The sequence below is a fragment of the Delphinus delphis genome, chromosome 10 (assembly GCF_949987515.2).
Source record: "Delphinus delphis chromosome 10, mDelDel1.2, whole genome shotgun sequence".
NCBI classification, from domain to species: domain Eukaryota; kingdom Metazoa; phylum Chordata; class Mammalia; order Artiodactyla; family Delphinidae; genus Delphinus; species Delphinus delphis.
This window is the reverse complement of record NC_082692.2, coordinates 98,707,113-98,718,444: the sequence shown is the minus strand read 5'-3', so window position 1 is coordinate 98,718,444 and position 11,332 is coordinate 98,707,113.

The window sequence follows — 11,332 nt, the reverse complement described above, 5'->3', positions numbered from 1 at the left end:
AAAAAGCAAACAACCCAATCCAAAAATGGGCAGAAGACCGATATAGACATTTCTCCAAAGAAGATATACAGACTGCCAACAAACACATGAAAGAATGCTCAACATCATTAATCATTAGGGAAATGCAAATCAAAACTACAATGAGATATCATTTCACACCAGTCAGAATGGCCATCATCAAAAATCTAGAAACAATAAATGCTGGAGAGGGTGTGGAGAAAAGGGAACACTCTTGCTCTGTTGGTGGGAATGTAAATTGATACAGCCACTGTGGAGAACAGTATGGAGGTTTCTTAGAAAACTACAAATAGAACTACCATATGACCCAGCAACCCCACTACTGGGCATATACCCTGAGAAAACCATAATTCAAAGAGTCATGTACCAAAATATTCATTGCAGCTCTATTTACAATAGCCTGGAGATGGAAACAACCTAAGTGCCCATCATCGGATGAATGGATAAAGAAGATGTGGCACATATATACAATGGAATATTACTCAGCCATAAAAAGAAACGAAATTGAGCTATTTGTAATGAGGTGGATGGACCTAGAGTCTGTCATACAGAGTGAAGTAAATCAGAAAGAGAAAGACAAATACCATATGCTAACACATATATATGGAATTTAAGAATAAAAAGTCATGAAGAACCTAGGGGTAAGACAGGAATAAAGACACAGACCTACTAGAGAATGGACTTGAGGATATGGGGAGGGGGAAGAGTAAGCAGGGACAAAGTGAGAGAGCGGCATGGACATATATACACTACCAAACGTAAAATAGATAGCTAGTGGGAAGCAGCCGCATAGCACAGGGAGATCAGCTCGGTGCTTTGTGACCACCTAGAGGGGTGGGATAGGGAGGGTGGGAGGGAGGGAGACGCAAGAGGGAAGAGATATGGGAACATTTTATGTATAACTGATTCACTTTGTTATACAGCAGAAACTAACACACCATTGTAAAGCAATTATACTCCAATAAAGATGTTAAAAAAAAAAAAAGCATCGGCTGGAGAATTCACTCATCTGGCCTCCTAGACAGCTGCGGAAATAAATAAAACCAAATAAGAAAATGGGGATAACAACTGCTACTATTTATTGAGCTCCATATGCTGAGCTCCGTGATAAGCATATATGTATTCCAAAATACATATATTCCAAAACTTCAAACAGCATTCCTTTGCCATTTCTTCACGAAAGGAAAATTTTCATACTTTGGGTGAGTGATTTTTCACCAGATCCTAAAGTCATTTGATATAGATGCAGTTGAATTAGGTGGGTGATGGAACCAAATAATGGCTTTTTTTGGATCCAAAATGAAATGATGACTACAGAGTAATATAATCAATTTCCTGTGGGTCTCAGGACCTAGCTCTTAAGACCACTAGAGACGGGGTTCTGGAAGATTTTGAGTAGTGGCAACCTTCCAAAAAAATATTTGTAGCCAGGGTGACTTCTTTTTCCCTTTTCAGAAAAAGCAACGTTTATTTGTTTTCTGAATCGCAAAGGCCATTTATCTTTACTGTAGAAAGTAGAAAATAGAAAAGACGAAAAACAAAAACATAAATTATTTGTAATGTCCTGTTATTGTTTAGTTGTTTCCAATTTTGTTGCTATTAAAATTAAGATGCAATAAATTCTCCTAATCATCTACTTTTTGCACATCTCTGATTATTTCCTTCATACAAAGTTTTAGACGTAGAATCTCTGGATCAAAATGTATGTATATTTTTAAAACTTTCGAAATTCATTGCCAAGTTGGTAAGTGAAAATGTTATCTTATTTTAAGATGAATGTTTTAATTATTAGTAAGATGGAATTTTTAATAGGTTTATTTGTATTTGTTTTTATGTGTTGCCCATTTATAACTTTGGCTTATTTTCATATTGAAGTATTTAGCTTTTCCTTTTTTCTTTTTTGTAAGGAATGCTTATCCAGTGAGGAGGCAACCCTTTGTGTCTCTTGTTGCTTTCCCTAATTTGTCACTTGATTTTCAATCTTTAATGATTTTTTAGCATCATGGTTTTTACTTTCATGTAGTCAAATACATATTGATAGATCTTTTCCTATGTGTTATCTGTCTTTGCTAGTATACTTTAAAAGCCTTTTCCTAAATGGAGGTAAATATTCATTAAGGAGATTGCTTTGCAGGGAGCAGTATGGTTTTGGATGCGTAAACACTGGTATATTGTTTTTAAAGTCTTGGTGCTTTATAGTCACACTTCTTAATGTATTCATTCAATCATGTTTCTCAACCAACATCAGATGAATACCTCTATTTTCCAGGCTCTGTGCCTACAGTTGGGTCATATATTTTCACAGATCATGAAAATATTTTCACGGATCTCCTGACCTCACTCTACTTTGGCTGAAGCCAAACTTGGCAACCCATGAGGCACAGGAAGAAAAAAAGCAGGGTCGCTCTCCTCATCTCCTGTCCTTGACCTCAGTATGTCCCTTAGATTCCGTGCTTCTTGGAGTTCTAGTTTAGGTCTTCTTTTCCTCTCACATGTTACAAGGTCCCTGGATGATCACCTCCAATGACTGTGGGGTCACCCTCCTGAACATCAGGATATATGTTACCTTCATCAACACCTGTGGGTCCCACAGGCACCTCAAACTCAACTCATCATCTTACCCACAAACCTAACTCGCCTGTTCAGCTCAGTAATGCCCCACTGTCTACTCAAAGTTCAAGCCAGCAACCTGGGCTCACCCTTCATTCCTAGCCTCTCTATTGCGTCTGTTTTCTAACCAATCACCAAATTCTGACAATTCTACCTCCTGTCATATTTCATCTCCACTCCCTTCTTTCCAAACCCATTACCATGACCTTATGCTGGGCCCTGGCACCTTGCACCTGCATGATGTTTCAGCCTCCTAACTAAACGCCATGCTTCCCGTCTGGTCCCCTTCCAACGCATCTTCCACACGCCAACCAGAATGATTATTCTAAAGAGCAGCTCCGACCACATGACATCCCTCCTTCAACTGGTTCTCCCTGGCCTCAGGATAAAGTCCATGCTCCTTAGCTAGCCCTACAAAACCCACTGTGATGTGGCCCCTGCCTGACCTCTCTAAATTCATCTGTCATATTCCTTGCCCTCCGCCCTTCCTTATTCAGACTGCATAAACTACTCACAGATCCCTGAAGGTACCAAACTTTTTGTTGCCTCTAGCACTCTTCACATGCTGTTCCCTCTGCTTGGACCTTTTCCTCCTGCATCTTCACCTGGCTAACTCCCATTTTTCCACAGGGCTCAGTTTAGATATCCCTTTCTCCAAGAAGCCTTATGTGAAATCCACCTCCATGTCCAGTGACTTACATACCCCTCCTCTCTGCTCCCACAGTCTCCCTCCCTACTTGCCTTAAATACAGTACCACAATGGCCTGTTTACTGGTTTGCCTTCCTCTCTAGACTGTGGCATAGCTGCATGGGTTATACATTGCACAACTCACAAGAAACAATGATGTAGAGAGTGGCCCCGAAGTTAGGCAGCATCTGGCAGTCCTACCTGTGACCCCTTGAGGAGGACTCTTTCTGTTCACTCTCGTATAACACGTGCTCAGAAAATAATTGTTGAGTTGATGGATGGAGAGATGGGTGATGAATGGGTTGATGGACGGATAGGTAGATACAGAGCTTCCTCCTTGGTCTCCATGTCTGCTGGCCAGTGAAAGTCCACATCTTTATCCTTGTCGTCTCCCATCTGCTCTGCTCACCTCTAGCTTCCAAGCAAAACTTATTTATGGGGTTTAGTCCTTATATTGCTTAAAATCAAGACTCATTGCTCTTTAGTTGCCACCCCAACTCCTAAGAGTCTCCTGAAGGTTTAATCAGGAGTGACTAATGACCTAGGGTTATGTGGGTTTTTGTCTTTGACATTATGAAAAGTTAACTAGCCTGTCTGCTGTGTTTCCTAAGGCATAGAAGATTTAAAGAGAAAACAACTCAAATCCTCCTTCCTCCTCCACCCCTTTTCCCACTGTTTAAAGAGAAATTTCCTTTGGAAAATTACAGAGTTGTTTTTTTTCCTGCATCCTAAGGAAGGAAAAAAAAAACTTTGTGAGAATTATAACCAAGGGATGTGCCTAGGAAACATTTGAAGATATACTGTGCAGATACACCAAATGAAATAAGCCATACTCAAAAGGCCAAATCCTATATAATTCCATTTATATGACATTCTTGCAATGGCAAAATTGTAAGTTCAGAAAACAGATTAGTAGTTGCCGGGAGTTGAGGGGCTGGGGGATTTGGGGGTTGGGGGGGATAGAACTGTTCCGTATCTTGATCGTGTTGGTGATTATACAACTGTATACATTTGTCAAAACTTGCAGAACTGTACACTAGACAGGATGAATTTTACTGTAAGTAAATTATACTTTAATTTTTAAAAATGAAAAAGGTTGTAACATCCAGAGACCATTAACAGCCATGTAAACGTGAAGAATGCAGAAGGCAATGTATGGTAAATTCAGTTCTGTTCATTTCCATTCAGTCTCTGCCTCTGGAAATCCACGGAGAATGTCATTTTTTCTCACCCTTTACTCGCCCCGTTTTCTCAAACAAAAACAGACTTAGGTTTGAAACTCACTTTGCTACTTCCCAGTAGATGAATCCTGGACAAATCACTCAACCTCACTGAGTCTCATTTTGGGGTTTCCTTATCTTTAGAACAGGAAAAATCATATCCACCTTTGAGGGGGTTTCTGTGAGTGCAAAAAACAGATGATGTAAATTCAGGCAGGTACAGTGTCCTGGGAAAACCTGTAGGAGAGGTAAAGTGCCGTTGCATCCATCCATCCATCCATCCATTCATCCATCCATCCATCCTCTACTGATCACTTAGGGATCAAGGAGAAAAAGGACCAGTGAATTCACTTTGTTAAGGGTCTACTGGTACTGTAGACCAAACACTTTCATTTAAAATTTCTCATTTAATCCTCCCAATCTCATGATGAGACTCAGATTCAGAATATCAGGCTGCATCCCCAGGAAAAGGACTCAAAAGAATGCAAATTTTTCTGAGTCCACCCACTCCTTCCCCAGCTGTCAGAAATTCTGTTTTTCAAATGCCATCTCCTCTGGCCCTCACAACAACAACCCTACAAGGCACACATTCTCATCCCATCTTTTAGCTGTGGAAACTGAGGAGCTGTCCCTTGCCCAAGAACACATGAGGCTAGTGAGTGACTTTCTTCTACAGCTCCCGTCCAGCTCTTGTCGCTGCTAACTGGTCCTGGTCATGTTGCCAAGCATGGCAGCCACCCTCTTTTGCCAGGAGAACACCTGGGCTGTGTGTGATGCAGTGCACAGCCAGGGCACATAGGAAGAGAGGCTGTCACTGCCCTGAAGGGTGGGAGACACTTGGGAGTGAAAACCACCCTGACAGGTAAACAGTTTTCATAGTATGTGAGCTTTTCCATTATTCAGAGTGTGACCCTGTACCTATTACTTGGAATCCCCATGGCCTCCTCTGTTAAATGAGATTATATCATGCATACCTGTCAGAGTGTGATGGGGATTTAATGAGATACATATGTGAAATCACCTGACACGGAGATGGTCCATAGTAGATGCTCAATAAAATGTAGCATTTCTCTCCCTTCCTTTTCACAGTCCCTGCCCTCCCAAAGCTCAATCCACCTGTGAGCAAGTAGTGATGATATTTATGGCTCGTTTATGTGCAGTGGTGGAGGGGAACTCAAATCAGCAGCACCTGTTAATATGATTAGACTGGAACGGAATCATCTTAGCTCCTGCCCCCATTCAGGCCACAGGCTTGGAAGAAGAAATCTAAGGAGGCAAGTTTATGGAGTTACACGTGGATGTTGGGCATTCAGATCAAGGCCTCTACCCTCCACGTGAGAAGGATCAGGAGTGTCCTTCCTTAGATGCGGAAAGGGGAGTAGTTGCCATAGTTACCATGTGCCCTGGACAACGCAGCTGGATGGGACCCAGCCAAGTCTTGGGACCGAGGTGGGCGTTACTCCCGCAGGACCCTGCTGGGTGCTGTTGAAGGAGGCCTTCACTCCTCACCAGCAAGACAGCAGAGCCCTTAAAACAGAGGCCGGGTAGCCCCAGGGCTCCTGCTGGCAGGTGAGGGCCAGCATTCACGCAGGTAGAAGCTGGGTGGTGGGCAGAGCCTGGCTCAGCGCCTCTCCATGGGGTCCTTTCAGGCGCTCACCCACCTCCCCACCTCCTCATGCCCTGTCTGTCTCTCTCCTCCTCTCTAGCACAGAGAGTCATTCTGTAGTTCTGAGGACAAGAGGCCTTAAATTTTTCTCTCAAATGAGTTGAATATGCCCTGAGTTCTTTTCATTCTCTTGAAAGTCTAGGCTTTGGAGACTCAAAACCCAGGAGCTCAAAACGCTCTTTCCTCTGCCAACGTATCCCCTCCCTGGGATAATCTGTCCCAGAATAACCTAACCCACCCCCGAAAGTGATTAGCAGTAAGTGCATCACCAGGAAATTTGTTGCAGGTACAAGTTCTGGGGCCTCACCCCTGACATACAAGTGGGAATCTCGGGGTGGGGGGTGGGTACCGTTCAGTAATCTGCTGGAACATCCCCCTAGGCTTTGCTGACACAAGATACAGTTTGAAAAGTACTGCTTAGCTGATGGCTCAGTGCCGAGGTGAAGTGTGTTGGGAAGGGGTCAAGGAGGAAATAAAAATACTAAGAGGAACCAAAGCAGTTATTATTTTAAATACGTTCTCCTCTTATAATGATGGCTAATAATTGTATTTGTAACGACTAACACACTTGACTGCTTACAGCGTACCAAGCTCTAAAGCAAGCGCCTGACCTGCGTTGCTCACAACATCCCCGTGAGGTAGGCACGCTTGTAATTCCTATTTTCCAGATAAGGAAACTGAGGCTTAGAGAGACGATTAGGAATTTGCCTTTGGTTATATAGGAAGTAGTGGGGTCAACATTGGGATCTTGTGTGTGTGGGTGAACAAAATGAATGAAGGAGATCGAAAGGTACAAACTTCCGGATATAAGACGAATAAGTCCTAGAGCTGTAACGTACAGCATGGTGACTAGAGTTCATAATACTGTGTATTATATTTGAAAGCTGCTAAGACAGTAGATCTTAATGGTCCTCATCACAAGGAACAAAACTGTGTAACTTTGTGTGGTGATGGATGTCGACTAAATTTATTCGGGTAATCATTTTGCAATATATACATATATGAAATGATTATGTCATACACCTAAAACTAATGTAATGTTATATATCAGTTAGATTGCAATAAAAAAGATGAGGCTCATGTAAATATGCAAGAGTTCCATTTGAGCCCTAACTTAAAAATATCAGATTACAGAACAGTCACTAGTACGGAAAGTAGCATTACAGATGACTTTTATTTTCTTCTTTCTAATTTTCTATATTTTCCACATCTCCCCATGAACATGTGTTGCTTTTTAATCAGAAAAAGCGTTGCTCCTTAAAAAAAAAAACAACAATTTGTACACTATGGTCCCTTATTGGTAAAAGAAAACCTATAAGACATATAATTATATATAAATGCACATATATACTTACATAAATAGATATATTGATAGTTATTTATTCATAAAAGACGAGAAGGCTCGCATAAAATGTCAGCAGTGATTATCTCTGTGTGGTAGGTACTAAATGATTGTAATTTTCTTCTATTCGCTGCTCAGTACTGTTGTATAATAAACATAAATTACTTTTGTAAATGGAAAGAAAAGTATCTTAAAAAGTCAAAAGGCTTTTTTTTTTTTGGCGCTTTGGGTCTTCATTGCTGCCCGTGGGCTTTTTCTAGCTGCGGCGAGCGGGGGCTATTCTTCATCACAGTGCACGGGCTTCTCACTGCGGTGGCTTCTCTTGCTGTGGAGCACGGGCTCTAGGCGCACGGGCTTCAGTAGTTGTGGCACGTGGGCTCAGTAGTTGTGGCTCGCAGACTCTAGAGCGCAGCCTCAGTAGTTGTGACGCACGGGCTTAGTTGCTCCACGGCATGTGGGATCTTCCCGGACCAGGGCTTGAACCCGTGTCCCCTGCATTGGCAGGCGGATTCTTAACCACAGCACCACCAGGGAAGCCCTACTCTCTGTTTTTATGAGCTTGGCTTTTTTAGCTTCCACATACAAGTGATATCATACAGTATTTGTCTTTCTCTGTTTGACTTATCTCACTTAGCGTAATGTCCTCAAAGTCCATCCGTGTCGTTGCAAATGGCAGGATTTTCCTTTTTCCATTGTGTGTGATATATATAAACAGCATCATCTTTATCCATTCATCTGTTGACAGGCACTTAAGCTGTTTTCATATCTTGGCTATTGTGAATACAGCTGCAATAAACATGGCAGTGCATCTGTATCTTCAATATCCTGTTTCAATTTTCTTTGGTGTATATCCAGAAGTGGAACGGCTGGATCCTTACTAGCAGACCTTGCTTCAGTCCAGGGGATTTACTTCTCCCCCAGGGAAGGGGGAAACTGATACCACGCTCAGCTCTAGGAGACCATGTAGGAGATGAGACAATCCACCTTCCAGTGATTGGTTCAGGTACCCAGGCTCAAGCCAATCAGTGCATGTTGTTCTCTCATCAACTGTTATTGGTCCAGGGGTGGGCATGTGACCCAGTCAGGCTGAAAGGAATAAGGAGGGTAGAGAGAGTTTTGATCTGTCCCACCAGAGGTGGAGTGAGGAAGCATGCTGGTTCAGTTGATAACCAGCAACCATCTTGAAACCAAGAAGCCAAGCTAGAGGAGGCTAGAACCTAGAGGAGAAGAGAAAAATGGAACGAGAGCCCTGTCCTATACCTGAAGCCTACTTAACCCCTGAATTTATTTTAAGCTACTTTGTATCCAGACCTGTTATGTGTAGAGAAAGAAGCCAAATGGATGCACCTCTTAAAGCATAAGGGTGGGAGCAGAAGTTGTTTGTTTGCTAATCCTGTGTCCATCCTCTTACCCCAAGGGTTCTACAGATAAAGAAACGGAGTTACACTTAATAAATGCAGTTTGTGATAGAAGTTATTTCAAGTTTCCACAGGGTGTGGCTGTAGTACATTATAAATTTTAATTTTTACATTTTGTATTTTATAGTACATTTTAATTCTAATTTTTTTCTCTAAGACCCAGGGTCCAGCCAGTGCTTGGCACACACACACACTCATAAAATATGTGTTGAATGAATACATCACAAGAAACTCATAAAAATGGGTCCTTAGTGGTGAGAGGGTTGGGAAGTTATTTAACCATTGTAAACACAGAAACGTTGTATGCTTTAGGTTCCATGAGACAGTGTACCTACAATGCCTAGCACAGGATCTGGTGCCTAGTAAATAAATGAAAACTGACATTAAGATTCTTGGAGTCAACTAAGCCAGTCCATCTTGAAGGTTCCTTTTAAATTTAATTATGTTGTTGTTCTAGGACATATAGTATAGTGGCTAAGAATGTAGCCTTCATTCATAATTTTCTAAAACCAGAAACGAATCCAAATTCCATCAGCAGGGCAATGGATAAACAAATTGTGGTATAGCCATATATCAGGATACTACTCAGCAATAAAAAGGAACAAAGTACTCATACATACACCACATGGATGAATCTCAAAAGTGTTAATGTTAAATGAAAGAAGCAAGAGACAAAAAACTACATTCCGTGTGATTCTGTTTTTTAGCATGATGGAACATTCTCAAAAAGACAAAACTATGGAGACAGAAACCATGTCAGTCATTGCCAAGAGCTGGGGATACGAGCAGGAAATTAACTAGAAAGGAGCACGGTGGAGCTTTTTGGAGTGATGGAAATATTCTATATATTATTTGCAGTGGTGGTTAAACAATCATATATTTATCACAACTCATTGAACAGTACACCCCCAAAAAAGTGACTTTTACTATAATTGTATCATACCTCAATAAACCTGGCTTTAAAAACAAAAAGTAACATGCAGACTGTATAGACTGAATTCACACAGACTTGGTTTCAAATCCTGTCTTCATCACTTTCTGTGTAACATCAAAGATGTTTCCTTAATCTCTTGGGGCCTAAGTTCACCACCTAAATAATATCAGAGGAGATTTTGCTCTGGGTAAGATGGATTAGACACATTCTACCGTCTTTCACCCACTGAATACAGCTGTAAAACCTAGGCATGATGCTTGGCACAGATATTTGAGGTCTCTGAAAAGTAAATACTAGCAGTCAAATTAGGAAAGGAGACTAGAATTCGAAGTACCACTAAACTGAAATATAACTTTTTTTTTTAACTCCAGTATCTCCCAGGCTGGTCTCAGTATAGCCTCAGCCTGCAAGTGGACAACCACGTGGACAGAGAGAAGTCCTCTAGTTATGGTTCTGGGAGCAGGATAAGAGAGTCCTGGTGTTCAGAGAAAGTGAGGGAAATCTCCTGGGGATTTTATCTTCTTTTTTTTTTTTTTTCTTTTCTTTTCTCAGCTCCTGTGTACTCATCCCCAAGCAATTGCACGGCAGTGGCAGTGATGTCATTGGCAAAAGGGACTCACAGGTGCCTAAAACTCTGAGAGGGGAAAATTCCTCTCTGATTATAGCAGAAGTGGTCCCAAAGAGGTGGGGCAAACTTGTTTATTTTTCTCTTTCTTGATCCCAGATGTGGGCAGTAGAACAGGATAAATAAATCCCCAGCTTTCTGTTTAAGGGCCAGAAAATATTTAAGGTGTTAAAAGAAAGAAACTACAAAAGAAAACTGAATAAACAGAGAGACTGACATACCATGTTAATGGATCAGAAGATCCAACAGAATAAAGAAGTCAATTCTTCCCAAACTGATCTATAGATTTAACATAATCCCAGTAAAAATCCCAGTGGGATTTTTGAAGAAGAAGAAAAAAAAAAGACACGCTGATTCTAAAATATAGGGAAAGGCAAAGGAACTAGACTACAAACCAATTTTGAAAAAGAAGAATAAAATGGAAGAAAACACACTATCCAATTTTATTTTTTTATTATTTTATTTTATTTTATTTTATTTTTTTGGCCATGCTGCACGGCATTCAGGATCTTAGTTCCCCGACCAGGGATCAAACCCATGCCCCCTGCAGTGAAAGCACCTCCAGAGAAGTCCCCAGTTTTAAAATATTGTAAATCTCCGTTAATCAAGACAACTTTTTGATGGTACTAGAGAAGGAACAGACATATAGATCAATGGAACAAAAAAGAGTGTCCAGAAATACACATAAAATATAACCAATTAATTTTTCACAAAAGTGCAAAGGCAACTCAGTGGAGAAATGACAATCTTTTCAACAATCGATGCTGGGCAAATTATATATCCATCTTTTTCAGATTCTTTTCCATTATAG